Source organism: Vigna radiata, unplaced genomic scaffold, assembly GCF_000741045.1.
Source record: "Vigna radiata var. radiata cultivar VC1973A unplaced genomic scaffold, Vradiata_ver6 scaffold_51, whole genome shotgun sequence".
Taxonomy (NCBI): domain Eukaryota; kingdom Viridiplantae; phylum Streptophyta; class Magnoliopsida; order Fabales; family Fabaceae; genus Vigna; species Vigna radiata.
This window is the reverse complement of record NW_014542732.1, coordinates 2,023,801-2,040,886: the sequence shown is the minus strand read 5'-3', so window position 1 is coordinate 2,040,886 and position 17,086 is coordinate 2,023,801. Positions and strand designations below refer to the sequence as shown.

At 37.1% G+C, this 17,086-nt stretch overlaps 1 long non-coding RNA gene across 1 annotated transcript; it reads left to right on the top strand.

The window, feature by feature from the left end:
* The first annotated feature begins 3,148 nt into the window (after positions 1–3,148).
* Positions 3,149–6,125, top strand: LOC111240946. Its single transcript, XR_002666618.1, has 2 exons — positions 3,149–5,276; positions 5,670–6,125. It is a non-coding gene; the product is annotated as an uncharacterized LOC111240946 (long non-coding RNA).
* The last annotated feature ends 10,961 nt before the right edge of the window (positions 6,126–17,086 follow it).

The window sequence follows — 17,086 nt, the reverse complement described above, 5'->3', positions numbered from 1 at the left end:
AGCGGTGGCATGGGAAACCGCCGGGCGGTGGCGGCAGGTTATGGGAAACCGCCAGGTGGCACACTTAAACCGCCCGGCGGTAGCACGCTAGACTTGGGCCTGATTTTGACACGCTCCTCACATATAAATACCCCTACTACGAATTCAGAGTCATTCTTTTGACAGGGGAGAATGGCCAGACCTAATTTTGCTCTCTGGAGAGGATCTCTTCGATGCTTAGGCTCCTTTTTCATCTTTTCTAAGGTTTGTTCTTCCATTCTTCTTCCATTTTTCATCTAGTTTCACCATGTCTATGGTGAACTAAGCCCTTTTGTTGTTGGGGAATTCAATGTAATCTTTTGATACTCTCTCTTATTGAAACTATTGATTGTTTATATGGTCTCCATATATTTAAATTGATTATTGTTGGGTTATCATCTGTGCTTATGGCTTTTATCGTTTAACTCATTCAGTATATTGTTGTTTGTCGTTATTGACATGGGGACGTGCGGTAATGACATTAACTAGTGAGTAATCTCTTGATTTTGCAATACCACCTAGGGATAGGGGTAGGACGATCAATTGCGCTAACTTCTGTTTATAATGCGGTATTAATTACTAGGGGAGGCTAGGGATAGCAAGCCAGTAGTTAATATTAGGCCCTTTTCGCCGAGGGATCGGGTTAANGGGAGGCTAAGAAAGTCGCATAACAATTGAATCAATNTAATAATCAAGGGTAGTATGTAAGAGANAGTGGAATAGATGAAATTNTTAGTACCCAACAACATCCATTCATCCATTGTTTTCACTTNTCAATTGAATCAATCTTNATTTTGCATGTTAATNTAATTTGTCTNAAAACCAATTTATTAATTTTAATTTCTNNAGTCTTACTATTTTAATTCACGCGAACGAGGAAGCCATACGAGTCCCTTGGGAAAACGATACTTGGTCTTACCATTTATATTACTTGTACGATTTGGTGCACTTNATTTTAATTCACGCGAACGAGGAAGCCATACGAGTCCCTTGGGAAAACGATACTTGGTCTTACCATTTATATTACTTGTACGATTTGGTGCACTTACCAATTTGTCAACATTGGTGCCATCCACATAGGAGATGGGGAGCAGAGTCATGATCTTACTACCGCGCCATCTACTTTCCCACACTCTTATGTCCCCACTCTTGCACTTGAGGAGACTGATGAAGAATTGGAGGACAAGGCATATTTGAGCACCACTTTTGAGATAGGTAGACCATCTTCACCTTCCACCACCCTACCAATCTTCAGGGAAGTGGAGGTAAACATACCTATGATTGATTCTGTTGTTGATGATGATGCTAGTGATAGGTATGTTGATGATTATGTTGTTGATGAGCCTGTTTTTAATTCTCCCTCTGTGCATGATGAGAAACAACTTTTGTCATCTTGTCTGAATGTTTGTTCTCTATGCATTGAACATGAATCTGAGCCTGTTGTTGATATTGTTTCTAAACTTGAAATTGATTCATGTTTTGAGGGTATGTCTGAGGTTCAGCATGTTACACTGGGATTGGGTGTTATACCTCTGCATGTTATTTCTGTAGAACCACATTGCACTAACCATGTTTTAGGAGGTACACATAAGAGTGCCAGTGTACACAAAATCGTGAATATCAATGGGCATCAGCTGAACCCACTCATCAACAATCATTGCTTCTTAGATCCAACTGTGGAGGACATCTCCCTGCTTGATCAAATTTGGAGACTGAAGCAATTCCTCCTCAAGATTTCCTTGGTGACTCCAATGGTGGAAGAGATCTCCCTGAAAGTCCAAAATTGGCAACTGCCACCATGATCAGCGGAGTTTTCTTCTTTCCCTTCTCCTCATTTGCCCACTTCTATTGCACTTGTCCATGATCTGTTGACTGTTTTGATTGTTGATCTTATGATTATGACACACTGAGGACATTGTGTAGTTTAAGTGTGGTCTATTGGGGGAGATTTCTATTTTCTTTGTTAAATTTTTTGTTTTCTGAGTTAAATTTTTTGTTTTCTAGGTAGTTTTTGTTGTGTCTTGTGTACAGTTTTACCTGTTACTCCTTATTTCTGGACTTTGTTTAAGTTGTAGATGTGTCTTTCACTTCATTGATACTCTTATTTGCTTGAATTCCATGCTTTTCTCTACTTGGAAGATGATTATGATGTTTGAGAGTTGAATTGATTGTGTGACAAAAATTACCGTTTGTGAAATTTGAGCCACTTTATGTTCTTTCTTGTGTGTGATATGTCTCTTGATTGTTTGCACATATGTCTTGGGTTGACTCTTGTTGATTATTCTTGACTGATATGCATGTTTGGAAGTGATAAAGGCAGTTTTGTTGTTCAGCCTCTCTAGCCAGATGAGCCTACCTTGTTGTGATCCCTTGATAACCCCTTTTGAGCCTTTACTTTCCCCAATTCTTTGTTTTGAAGCTGATAAACTAGCCCTAAGTGAAAAACCACGATAACCTTAACCTTAGGGAATTTTGGAGCTTTGGAATTGTTTTGGGAATAAGTGTGGTCTCTTGGGAGATTGAGATAATTGGCTAGTGAGTCCTCTTCTTGTCGTGTTTTTGTAAATATGTGTTGTATCTTGTCTCTTGAAATTGTTGCTGAATAGTGTAAAGAAAAGAGACAGGATGGAAAAAAAATAAGAGAGAGAGAGCAGAAAAACAGTGAAAAATGAAAAAAATTTGTGAATAATTTTGAATAATGGAGTCAAGAAGAGGATGGAATTAGAGGTTGTGGGTGTGTTTGAATGTATTTACACTTATTCCCCATTGCTCCTCTGTTCCTTTTGGTTTGTTGATGACTTGGGCCCAAGCCCACTAAATAATCAAAGTCAAAATACTAGAAGAATAAGGTTGCTGAGTGCACCCCCATGGTGATAAATCAACCCGTGGCAGCAAAGTCCAAGAAATAGAAGACTAAGGGTGCTTAGTGCACCCTCCATTGTGCTAAATCCACCCATAGCAGATTTCCATCACTTTTCAACACATTCCGTGTAGATTCTAGATTTCCACACACATGTTTCTTACTTTGCCACGTGGATCATGATCCACCATATTCAGACTTCATCCACACCGTGCAGAACTAGTTGGATATTCTATAAATCCAACTTAGATCACTTGTAAGAGCACTTTTGGAATTTATGAAAGATTGTTTTCTGCTGTTGAATTTCCAGCAAACAACACTCTATCCGAAAGTCATACTACCTTGACCTTTTCCCTCACCACCTAGTTCCTTCCAACTATGGAAGCCGTCTAAACTAGATTTCACTGCCACCGAGAGCTCCCCTGCCACCACATTCTTCCACTAAACTTCATTCTCTGCTGCTATCAAACTCTACAAAAAACATTCGTTGCTTGTTTTCTCTTCCACCGACTGGATCGAGGTCATCAATTGGTAATCAGAGCTTGGTTGCTGCATTATATTCCAGCTCCGTGAGCGATCTCGCTGTCCAGATAAGTTCTCGTTTCATGTCCGAGTTGTCAAATATTGTTTGACATGTCTGTGTTCAGTTCACTGTTCCATTGCTTCTCTTAAATTCCATAGGTTCCTTTGAGTCACTTGTTTGATCCAGCTTTGATTTGATTTGGTCTTAGCATTTTAATCGGTTCATTTCATAGATTTGAGTTTTTTTATTTTTTTTTAAATCCTACTGCTGTTTGTCTAAGTCATGTTCATTGTTGTTTCCATTATGTCCAATTTCCAAGTTCAACCGTGTGTGGATAAATCTGCATAGTTGATTGGAGTAATTCAATAGAAGCTTAGTGCATCTTAAATCTCCTCAACAAAGCAGTACCAGAGGTTGACAAAGTATAATTGTTTCATATTTGAATTTTGGTTTGCATCAGGTGGAAAAGTGTTATCCGTACAATCAATTGTGTTTTATGCTATTCTGTTTTAATCTCATGATTGATTGTTTGTGAGTGTTGGATATGATGCAATAAGAGGAAAATGCATTCCACAAAATATGATTAAGATATTATAGTGGAGAGCATTACTCTGCAGATTCCAAATCTATTACACAGCAGCTTGAACCGTGTTGCATACATCTTTGCAGAGAGTCTTTGTAATTTTTTTTAATCGGTCCAGCTGTAGTATCCTTGTCTGGACTTCTTCATAATTCTATAGAGTTTGTGTTCAACTTAGCTTGCTGTTTGGATTCATCAAATTGTGTTTCATAATTGTTTGAAGCATTAGGATGAATTTCCATGTGGTATGAATCATTTTTGGTTGAATTAAGCAACCTGTGTGGTGAGAATTTGCAATAGTCGTGTGCAGTCACTGCCATCCACTTCAATCTGATATATTTGGCAAACCAGACTTGCTCCAAGTGCCAAATCACTGATCCAAACACTTTTGAATCTTATGCTGAAATTTGATTAATGCATTGGTTATGATTTAGCGTGAAATGGCAACTGATATAGGCAATTTTTTATTCAAGCATGAATTGTCTCACTTGACAATTGATATATGTCATTTATGCTCAATTAAAGTTGCTGAAAGCTCTAAATCAGAAAGATATACCTATCTGCTAAATATAACCAATCTGATTTCATTATTCAGCATTATTTTGTTTTAATAAGTTGCAGCGTTTTTATGACAGTATTGTTGTGAAGTGTGCATCCATATTGTATGATCATTGGTAGCAAAATGCTTGGTTCAAGTAATTAAAGAAAAAGAATGAAAGCATAAATCAAAATACGTATATGCTGCATTGTAAAAGCAAGAGGAACCGTGCCAATTGACATAAGTCTGAAACTGGATGCATAGTTTTCAGCAGTTCATTTAGGCATTTCTCCAAACACTTTTGCTTAAATTCCTTTTGAGTTGAATTAAATGTTTCTGCAACTTATCTTTGTTTCTTGCTTTTCAAATCTACTCTAGAACCTTTCCTAAGTTCCTTTTGAGTGCCACCTATCATTGAACACCAATTAATTGCTTGATTTTTGCTTGTTTGGACTTCTGCACACCAACTGTTTCTTATATTTCCAGTGATGTGTTCTGTTTTGTTATCATTGCAGCAGCAAAAGTCCCAATTTCTGCACTCAAACTTGATGAATGTGGATTGGTGTGAGTTCATTTGTGGTTACAACATTGTTGTAGACGGCTTGACATAATTAGTAGCACTTTAGGAAGAGGATTGGTGAAGGAAAAGATCACTTGGAAGGATGCAATTCGGCACAGCAGTACACTCGTAAGCTGCAAATTCTGGTGTGGAATTTCCATGTGACAGCAGCTTCCTTACTTTGCAGCTGTAACCTTTGTGAGAATCCAATTGCAGATTCAATTTTCTTGAGAGAAGCCAAAGCTGCACACCATTTTTTTACCATTTCTGAGTGCTGAAACAGTAAAACTGCACAAAGACCCTTGCAGCTGAGAGATTTGAGGCTGCCTACAGTGCAGTGTTCAATTATTTTGAGAATCTAAAGCTGCACTGCCACACTTTTTCCCCTTTCTTTGTGCACAGTTGTCTGCTAATCTTGTTACTAAATTTGAATCATTAATTTAAATCACAAGTATAAATGAATTTAGATCAAAAGTTGAACTGATTTTGTCAAATATACTTGTTGATTTCCACTTTGCTTGGAGTATTTGTTGTTTGGCATGTTACAGCTATGCAGATGTAATTTGGAAAGTATTATAACATTGGTTGCAGCAGTGGAAATTGTGTAGACTTTCAACACGGCACAAGAGAAAAACAGCCGCAACAGCAAATCTTCCAATCAAGTTCATTCTGCAGCATATGCATTTGGCAGCAAAACCACAACCCCTTGAAAAGCTTTGTTTATTTCAAGCTGCAGCAGGGGAAAATTGGATCGATCCTCCACATCCATTACAGTAAAGCCGAGAGAAAGAATTGGTGCAGTTGAGTTTTTAAGCAGCAGCAAGGCACCAAAACTAAGAACAGAAAGTTGAACCAAAAAGCTAGAAGACTCCAAAAAAAAAAAAGTATCCAGAAGTTGTCCAACACTTGGATTTGAACAAAATCAGAACATGGTAGCAGCAATTCTTAGCTTTCTTTTGTAATTGTAGTGTTCATTGTTGACTTGTAATAGGTTTTCCTTTGTTAGATTTCTTTAAATTGTAAAAGGCCATTGCAAGTCCAAGTGGTGTGGGAAGAGTCCTTGGTGCTCTTTCTTTCCAATTCTTGGCAACTTTACTTGCTTTTAAATTTTAGCATAGCTAGACAGGTGAGTGTGTCTTGTTAGCCAAAGCTACAAGCCTTACCATAGGAGTAGATTTTAAATATTGTTTGTCTTTGTGTGATATTTTGTGTTTCGTTTAGGGCTGTATGGGGTCTTAGAGTCCGTTTAGAGTCCGCATTACATGTCTTTTGTTGTTTTTTATTATCTTTCTTTAAGTCATGTACACTTTGTTTTTAAAAGTAATTTTACTTTAAAGGGTATTTAGTAAGTAGCATAAGATAAATCTGGCTAAGGCAAGACTTGGTACTTAAGCAACCCTAGTGGTTCACCTTTCTTACCTGGGATTTGTCAAGTGTGAAATCTTTAAACTCTTTAGATTAGAAGAACTTTTAAAAACAAAGGATGTCTAGGATTAGTGAATTTGAGAAGCAACATACTCTTAGGACCATCATGAAACAAATTGGGAAGTTAGAAGAGAATTTGACTCAAGAAAAGCATAATAGGGAGGTGCAAGCCTCAATCATACAAAATGAACTTAGAGTCATAAAAAGAGAACAAAAGAATCAAAGAAATCAAGAGCTTTTAATAGAACTCATTCAAGAGGGTAGAACATTCATTAAAAGTTTAAATGGATTTTATTGTCAGGAAAGAGAATTTAGAGATAAACTTATGAAATTCTTGAATGAAGAAAGTAAGAGGAGCATTGAGAGAGAGCGTAGGGAACAACAAGAAAGAATGCAAAGACAAGAAAGAAGTAAAGAGAGAAAAAGAGAAGAAGAAGAAAAACGGAGGTTGCGACGGAGGTGCGATGATGACGGAGCGATGGTGCGACGAGGTCGTGACGACTACGCGAGGACGTTGTTCGTTCTTCTTCTTTTCCCCCTTTTCTCGCGCTGGTTAGGGTCGCGAGGGAGAGAGCTTCCTCCCTCTTCTCTTTGGTTTTGGTCTATGCGTTCTGGTGGCGATGGCATGAACTTTTGTTCGTGGTGGGATCAGGCTTGCAGTAGTGGAGGTGCGACGATGGTGCGACAACTGCGTGAGGACATGGTCGTTCTAGTTTTTCTTGATTCTTTTTATGCTGGCTCGTGGGTTGGATCTCTGGTGATGGTGGTTGGCAAAGGCAGGAACGACTGTTGCGAGGGGTACCGACGAAGGTAGTGGAGTGAATCGTGGCTTCAATCTTGAAGTTTCTGATATTGTTTATTTGATTTTACAAATTGAGATGGCGAATTGGATTTCCCGATTATTGCTAAAATGGGTATTCTTTGTAATTTTGGTCTGAGTTTCCCTAATTGGGATTAGGGTTCCGATTGAGGAAGTTAGGGTTTTGATTTGGGAAAAATTCTTTGGGGTTCTGATGATTGCGATTGTTGTGTTCCGTGGTGGTTGTCGAAGTCGAGCGAGTGACCTCGTGGTGGTTGCAGTGAGGGCTTGCGGTGGCAAGCTGTGTTGGGCTATTGGGTTTGTAGACTAACATTGGATTGTGGTTTGGACTGGTTGTTGGGAGTTACTCCCTCCACCACCACGTATAACTTCCTACACTTTTTCGTTCCTTTTTTATCCTTCAGTTTAAATGTTTAAACGGATGACAACAGTGCACGAATATGGCATAGTTTTGCGAAACTTTCCATGTGAATAGAACTCTATAAATCCGTTGCATATGCCCATAAGAAGATGGAATATGTTGAAGCTTGTTCCTCTAGGCATCTGAATATACCCATTTGAAGATGGAACGCTAAAGTTTGTTCTTCTAGGCATCTGCATATGGCATAGTTTTGCAACCAATACGAGGGTGTTTTTGGGGGAGGTGTAAAATATTTTTGGAATAAAAGAAAATAGTGAAGAGGTGTAGGGTATTTTTGAAATAAAAGAAAATAGTGGGGAGGTGGAGGAGCACTTAGAGTGGTGGAGGTAGCAACACCCTTGGCTGTTTCGGGTTGAGCTGTCAATTTTGGCTTCGGCTAATCGTTTGGGCCGCAGGCCCAATGTTGAGCAGAAACTTAAACATTGAATAATGGGTGTTACTCCCTCCCACCACCCCATTTTCTCCCTTTACAAATTCCAATCTTATCCTTTTTATTTTTATATTTACTTATTTTATTTGTTATTTTTTAAAACTCTAATTCCCTTCTCCCCACCCCCACTTTCACGAGTTCCCTTCACCTTCTTTACATCACCACCATATATCACACCCTGTGACTTTGAATATCAGAACTAATTTTCAATTTTTTTCTATTGTAAATTAACTAAAAGCTCCTTATATATAAGCAAGCATTTGCTTGCCTCTTTCCATAGTATCTTAGCTCCTTATATACTAGCAGCTTCTTTCATCTTCGGGACTCGTTGGTAGATGCAGGAAACAACAACTATCTTTCAACTCTTTCCAAGGCAAACATTCCCCAATGGAATTGATTTCAAGGTCTGTGGGGGAAATCCAACCGGACATTTCATAGATGCTGCTGTAACGTAACCTTTTTCTTTTTATACCATTTGATTTCTATTTTTCCTTGGCTTTTCAATATAATAAAAATTAATATGACATAAAACAGAAATTTGATTACCATGCATTGATAAACTTGTCAATCCCTTCTCCATAAGCACGTGATGAGTCAATATTTTATTGATTTCACATAGCTTATTGTACCGAATTTAATCAGGGAATTGTGCTTAATTGTCCGGTATTTTCCCGTTTTTCCTAATTATGCTTAATTTGATCAAAAATTCTTATTTTAGTTAATTTGAATTTTCTGAGCTAATTATTTGCATTATTATTTTCATGGAAAATTTTGGAAATACAATTTGGGACATTTGGAGTGCTATCAAATAAGTCAAGACTCTCCACTTGGACATTTCAAATTTAATTATATTGTAACTTAGTAGTATAGAATGATTTTAATTAAACTTGTGCACAATTGGGTCAATGTTGACAAATTTATGATGGGCCCAAATAGTAGGACACATGGCCTAGGGTTTTTCTTTTGGGTGGACCCCACTCATCCTTAAAAGATGACACATGGCCCTAGGGATGAGAACCCTACCAGCCCTCATTTTCAAGAACTAGCCGTCACTTTGGCTGGTCTCATTCTCGGCAGAGAGCTTTTGCTGGAATGTGATTTAGTTATTGCATCCGTCACTTCATTTTATCATTCTTGCTAGAACGTTTTCTGCTGGCACACATTATATGGGTTGGGATTTTTTTTAAGGGGAAGAAATGTAGCTCTCGGTTTTATGGATTGAATAATAAGCTGCCACTTTGCTTTTGGTTTTCTTTGCTGAACGTGAATCATGCTTGGAAGTGATGGTTTGTCTCTTTTCAATGAATGAAAAATATTTTCTTTGCTGAAATTGCACAGTGATTGTCTTGTTTAGAAGGCACACTTCATTTTATTTTATTCCATTATCTAGTGGGTCCGGTTGAATTGAGAGGTGACTAGGTGAGGTTAGGTGGAAGTTAATGAAAGCTGCAGCACACATTCTAATGTCTTGGGAAAAGGAACTCACGGTTTGCATAATCTAGTTCTCTTGTAATGCTCTTTAATTCATTTTCTTTTAAAGGAATTAATGGGAATAGTGATTAGAAAGGGGTACAGTGTCAGTTTTTGTTGGAGTGAATTTAGGAACACTTTCAATTCTTGTAGTGATGGGACGGTTTAATGGTGATGAGAGGAGATCTAGCATTCTATTTAATTGTTTTATAAAAAGAAGTGGTAATTAAGTGAATAGGGTAGTAGCATGGTGATTCAGCGGATGATATGCACACATTTCATTTCCATTGCTTGTAGAAAAAGTATTGGTGCACGGTCAGGTGGTATCTAGCTTAGTGGCACACGGAATTTCAATTGCTTTTTAGATGCAGGACGTTTGTTTTTATTAAGCTTTATTCCAGCACTTAGTTTAATTAGGAAAGCATTGTGATGGAGAGAAAGCAATGATATTTTGCTAGCTGGAGGTGGCATCCAAAGAAGCGCTGCATCAAATTCCTAGAAGAAAGATGGAGGTGTCACGACCTCATTTTGTTGCACGGTGGCTTAATGATTTGGAACGATGTGCAACAACGTGATTTAATTGGGAAGCATCGAGTGATGGAAAAATAGGTGTTGCTGCCATGTCCACGGGAGAAGAACTCCAAGATGTTTTCTTTTTTTTTATTTAATTTAGAAACTTAATTTCTAATTGATGCATTTGCTTATTTGTCTGCTGCATTTTACATTTAATTGTTTTAGCTTAAGCTTTGCATTTTTAATAGCTTTAATTGTATTTGGATATTTATCTATTGCACCGTTTAATTTACTTTTTTCGTTCATTATGCTGTCTGGTTTGTTCGGTCTTGTTAATTTAACTGTAATGTTAGCTTAGGTTAGTCGGGTTGGTTGTTAATAAAGTTACTTTGCTTCCCTGAGACTTTTGAACTTTAATTGCCATAATGCTGCTTTGATTCTGCTCAATATTTAATATGTTGTCTGCCTGCGATTAGGTATACGCTTAGTTGCCTAATCGGTGTTTAGTCTTCACTTAGTTGATTAGACTGTATGGTGCATGACTGATTAGATTTGTGCATTGCATTCGGTTAGTTTGCAATTCTGAAGACCGAATTAGCCTTTGCTTAGTTGGGTGATTCGTGTCGGATTTGGATTAGAGTAGTGTGTACTTGTTGTTAATCTGTGATTGGAAGCATAGTGATTGAGTTAATGACCAACCATTTTTATTCTGCATTTGATTCCGTTTTGCATTTTTGTTGCATCCGTGTTTTAATTTAGTTTATCCACATTCACAATCCTTTCACAACCCCGCCCACTGCGTGTCTGACCTAATTCTCGAACCACATTTGGTCCTTGAGAGACGACCTAGGAGTCACTCCCTAGCTATACTGCATTTCTCATATGCAATCAAATTTGTATGGGCCGCGACACCCATCAGCGCGCTTTTACACTTTTCACTCATCTCTTTCACCTTTCTTCTCAGCTCATCGCTACCCTCCATAAGCGACCTCACACCTTTCTCCACAGCTTTTGCCCTCACAAGATCACCTCCCACCTTATAGTCCACGATAATCTCCACCACTAATTCCAGCTCCCTAATCATCTTAAACGTGTTCAAATGTTGTTACGCATACACCGGCTACCGGCTACGTGGCAACCACCACACCATGCCACAAACTCTTGAAGCCAATATCCAAGCATGTATGAAGAGTGTTACTTACCTCTTGAAGCTTTCTTTTCATTTTCCCTTTGATCCAGACTTCCCTTTTATTGTTCGAGACTCTTGTTTTCGTCCTCCCTCGTTCCAGATTCTTTCTCTACTTTTCTCTTTCTTTTGGTTTGCTTTTTCTGTAGCTTCTTCTCTTCCTTTTTCTTATTGTTGCCCTCATTTCATTGTGTTGATTCTTCCTTTTTCCTTTTCTCCTCCGGTTTCCGATTCCCCTTCCCATATGTTCTCTTAGTTTTTTATTTTAATCATGTTCCCAAAATGAGTTTGTGTAACTCGTGGTTCTTCAGTTTGGATGCTCATGAACCTCTTTCCAGCCAAGCCAAGGAATAAAATAAGTAAAATATGTTATATTGTGGTGAAGTGATTGATGATATGTGGGTTGCGACACTATGGTTGGACGGATGTCAACATCTGTAGACCTCGATTCTTAAATGGATATCGACATTTTGTCCTTCAACCGATGTCGATATCCGAATCTTGACATCCGTTTAAGAATCCAATGCATATTCACATCTATTTAAATATTATTCACATCCATTTAAATATTATTAAAGGACAAAAACGAGATGGGGAGGTATAGGGAGCAGTGTGTGGTGGTGGAGGGAATAACACCCTTCAATAATAATCAGAATTTAATTGGGTAAGAGGGCCCGCGTTTGGACCTGTGCAGAATTCATAATTATTGACTTTAATTAATAAAATTAAAGCTTAAAGTGAGAGATGAAATCATTTATTTATAAAATTAATTATTATAATAATAAGAACAAAATTATTATTATTTAATTGGTAATTAATTGTAATCAAATTAATTTATTGGAAAGAGAAATTAATTTGATTTGAAAAGGAAAGTAATTAATATTTTTAGATTAATTGTTAATCAAATTAATTAAAATTAATTATTTTAGAATTTGAAATTAATTTATTTCTAAGAGGAAAAGTATTGAGATTTTACTAATTAAAGTAATAATGGTTTATTATTTTGGATAAAGTTGTGATTCTTAAAATATTATAGAAATTTATATTGTTTTTACATAGAACTATATATTGATGTGTAAGTGATGAAATAGGAGGTGTGGATAGTATTTAGTTTGACTATGAATTGTGTTTGGTTGACTTTCTGCATTGAGAGTTGTAAAACCAATAAGTGGAAATGTATAGAATGTGCTACGAATTTTAATGTTTTAAGAGTGGAGTTGAGGTCTTGTTAGTGATACACACTTGAAGAGAGGGATGTGTCTATCCTGTACCTAGTAAATCCTGAGTTTTGAATTATCTACTGTGTGTTATGAGCCTGTATCGGGAAGCTACAAGTAGTACAATTATGAGCCTGTATAGGGAAGCTATAGGTGGAACGATTATGAACCTGTATGGGAAAGCTATAGGTGGTACCGTTATGAACCTGTATGGGGAAGCTATAGGTGGTACGGTTATGAATTTGTATGAGGAAGCACTGCAAGAAATAATGCCATTATCTACGGAATATTATATACGGATTTTGATCCGTATATAAGTCACCCATTATGTACGGAAATTATATACGGAAGTTAAAAGAAGGAGTTATATACGAAAATTATATATGGATTTTTATATACGGATAATCCGTATATAAATGCGGTATATAATGTTGGCGCGGGGTGGCGGGAAAGTTATCCAAGGATATGATCCGTATGTAACTTAAATTATCCGTATATAGTTTGAAGCAGGTGTTATCTGCGGATTTTATATACGGATTAAGGAAATAAATTTAAAAAAAAATGTATTTCTGCTTACGTGGAAGCTGAACCTATATTCACTCTCTCATTTATGAAGCTGGAGCTTTCCCCTCTTTCTCGAACCATCATCGACGTTTACTCTCTCTCTCGAACAAAATGCACGCTTATTCCCAAGTGAAATCAACATTCTTTTTTCAAAATTAAAATGAAACAAAATGTAACAGTAGAGTAAACCATGAGCACAACCAAGGACGGTGCATTGTGGACCTCACTCGTGCAGCTGCTTCCCAAAGCAAATCACCGTGCGTTTCATTTTAAAAGGTAATGAGTAAAATCAGAAAAATGAAAATAAAAATTGGAGATCTCATTCATCCATAATCTAGCACTTGAGACATGGTTTTCCAAGAAGAGAGAAAATGTGCAAAGCCAAAAATAACGTTCCCAGACCAGCTCTGCAGAAGCAAGTGATGGTTATAGCTCCCCAATCCGTAGGCCATGAGTCACTAAAAATAGGGTGGGGTCCACCCAAAAACCCTAAAGTGCCAAGTGTCTTCCTACAAATTGGGCTCAACAACAAATTCCAAAAATTGGCCCACAATGTAAAAGTTTGTTTAAAAAAAAAAACTAAACTTCTAAATTACAATTTTGATTAATTCTAAACTACTAAATTAAAATATAACTAATTCTAAATTGTCCATGTGGAGAGTCTTGAATGAATTGGTGTCCTCTCAAATGTCCAAAAATGTATCTCCAAAATCTCCCTGCAATTAATAATGCAAATAATTAGCTCAGAATATTAAAATTAATTAAAATTAGAATTTTCAGTCAAATTAAGCACTATTAGCAAAAACAGGAAAATACTGGACAATTAAGCACAATTCCCTAATTAAATTCGGTACAATAAGCCAAGTGAAATCAAGAAAATATTGACTCATCACTAATACACATGTGTTACACAAAAGATTTCTATCCTGCTTTGACACTTATATGGTTTACATCATTGAGTTATGACTTATGGAAGTCTTATATCAATCATGATTGATCTTGGATATAAATAATAACATGCTTTGATATACTAAATGACTTATGATATAAAGATTTTCATCTTCAATTCTACTTATTCAAACCTATTCTTTGTAATATAATAGAGAAAGGTTTCATGGAATGCTGAAGATGAGGAAAAAGTAGAAAGAAATTCTTACACCAAGCCATCTCATAGACTCCCAGAGATGTATAAAAAAGCTAGAACTCTAGGAAACAAACCTGATTGGCTGGGGGATGATACTTGGAATCCTCTTCTGGAAAAGTGGAACATGCCACTTTATAGACAAAAGTGTGAAATAGCTAAGAAGAATCGGACATCTGAAAAGGGTGGTTGTTTGCACACTAGAGGATCTATTAGCATGCATGAGCATGCTATTCATTTGGTATGTAACTTTAAATTTTATTTCTTAAATTTGTAATCATAAACTTTACAAATATTTATTAACAACTCATTTTCTTTGCAGTCACAAGAGCTTGGTCGGTCTGTGCATGTTGGTGAAATATTTCAACAAACACATATTCGTCAATCAACAGGGGACTTTGTGGATGAAAGGTCTAGGCGGACCCATGTAAGTTTCTACTAACTATATCACATTATACATTGTCGGTTTTCAAACCTTACATTTACTGATAATTTTATTCCTTTAATAGGAACAATTTCAAGCAAAATTTTCTCAAATCAGATCTGAGACTACATATGTTGGTGCTTCAACATGTAGTCCCCTAGACCCTACGAAGGAGGAGAGATTGAGAAACCAATGTTGGTTAGATGTTGCTGGTGGAAGATACAAGGGACATGTATATGGCATTGGAAACGTCAGTTCCAAAGATGATTTTGTCGATAGTTACATCCGACAGACACGGGCATCTTCTTCCACTCAGCAACCAAATTCAGAAGACATTAATAATCTTAAATCGCAGGTACAACAATATGGCCAGCAGCTTCAAATGGTTCAGGGCTTTCTTGGTGTTCTCCTTCCATTTCTTCCACCTTCGACTGTCGCAGCTGCACAACAATTTTTAAACTTTCCAAATTCTCAAGTTCAAAATGAAACACCTAATGACCAACAAGCTCCAAACCAGCAACCACCAAATCAACCAGATGATGGAAATGATCATATGCGTCATTAGACATTTTAGAACTTACTTTCATTATTGTTGAACTTATTTAGATGAAGCTTATGATACCTGATGGAAATGATCATATGCTTCATTAAACATTTTCTAGAACTTACTTTCATTACTGTTGAACTTAGATGAAACTTATGATACCTAATGTTTAAATCTTGCACTTTATTCATGTAAACAATATTTTTTGTGGATTAAGTGTATGCCAAAACTTTATTACTTTTATATGACAATGGGCAATGTTTAATATCCTGCATATGAATTGTACGAATTGTGCTTATGTTTAATTTCCAGGTCTGCAAATGAATTGTGCTTATCAATTGTGAATGGTCAGCATGTCTGTTTGGAATGAACTGGGTAGTGATTTAGATCATTAAAATAATTATATACGGAAATATCCGTATATAAGTTATATACAAATATTTCCGTATAAAAGTTACATACGGATATTTCCGTATATAAGTTACATACGGATAATGTGACACCCGGGCACTGACGAGGGCGGGGAGTGATCGTCGGTGCAAGAAGCATGGTGCAGGGGGCACGGACAAGGAGCGGCTCCTGGCAGGCTTCGAGTGGAAGGGGCACATGGACGAATCGAACATACACCGGAATGAGAGGGATCTAGAGACTGTATAGGTATGGGACTATACGGTTGAAGGATAGCTTAAAAGGAATTGATTTGGCTACTCATATCAACAAATGCATTTGCTTTTCGGTAGCCTAACTCATAAGAACTCCATGGTTAAGCGTGCTTAGCCTAGAGTAATTATGGGATGGGTGACCTTCCGGGAAGTTTTCTTGGAAAGTGTGTGAGTGAGGACAAAGCACACTGGAAAGCCTCGTGTTGATTTGTGGGGGCAGTCAGCAGTCCCTGTAAGTTGCCGGGGCGTTACAAATATTTCCGTATATAACTCTACCTACGAGGGTATTATATACGGATTTTGGGCCGTATATAATCCGTATATAAACAAGTGTTACATACAGATTTTGAGCCTTATATACAGATTTTGACTGTAGATAATTGCGATTTTTCTTGTAGTGAAGCTACAGGTGGTATGGTTATGAGCCTATATGGGGAAGCTACAGGTGGTATGGTTGGGTACAGGAGACAGACTAATGTCCTTCGTGATAATGTTGGGAATTCGTAATAACTTGGTGCCTAGAGATGATGTTGATAAGGATAAACGTGGATAGTATAGTAATGATATAGTTAATGATGATCATGATGATTCTGTTAGTAGAATAGCGTTGTAGATAGTGAATTATTATTAAGTTGTGTTTACATATCATGTACATATTTTATTGTTATTGGTTGTGTTCTGGTAGCTTACCCATATTTGTTTGTGCTTGTGGTTGTGCGTGTGTCTTGCGATGATCGTATGACCTTGGTTATACAGGAGCAGGGGGTGTAGCAGATGCTCCAAATGCATGATTGCGATGATCCTATGACCTTGGATTAATTTAATTTCTTGGTTTATTTTATTAATTTTGGAATTTTGTAGTTGGATTATATTTTTTGGTGAAGTTAGAACTTTATTTGAATTTCGCAAAATTTGAATGTCGAAATTTTTAATTGGCACCGTTTTTCGCGTTAAGAGGATTTTGAAATATCTTACTTTAATTATGATTCATGACACCCTAATTTGGTTATACTTAATGGTTTTCATCACTAATTCGCTCAATTTTGTAGGCAAATGATGTGCATTGGAAGAGCATTAAAACCATCAAGGAGTTGGAACCCAGGAAAAGTAGCATAAACATCAATGTTGAAGGCTCATGAAGGCCAACTTCTTGCTTAGGGGGCCCCCTTCAGGGGTGCTGAGCGCCACAGC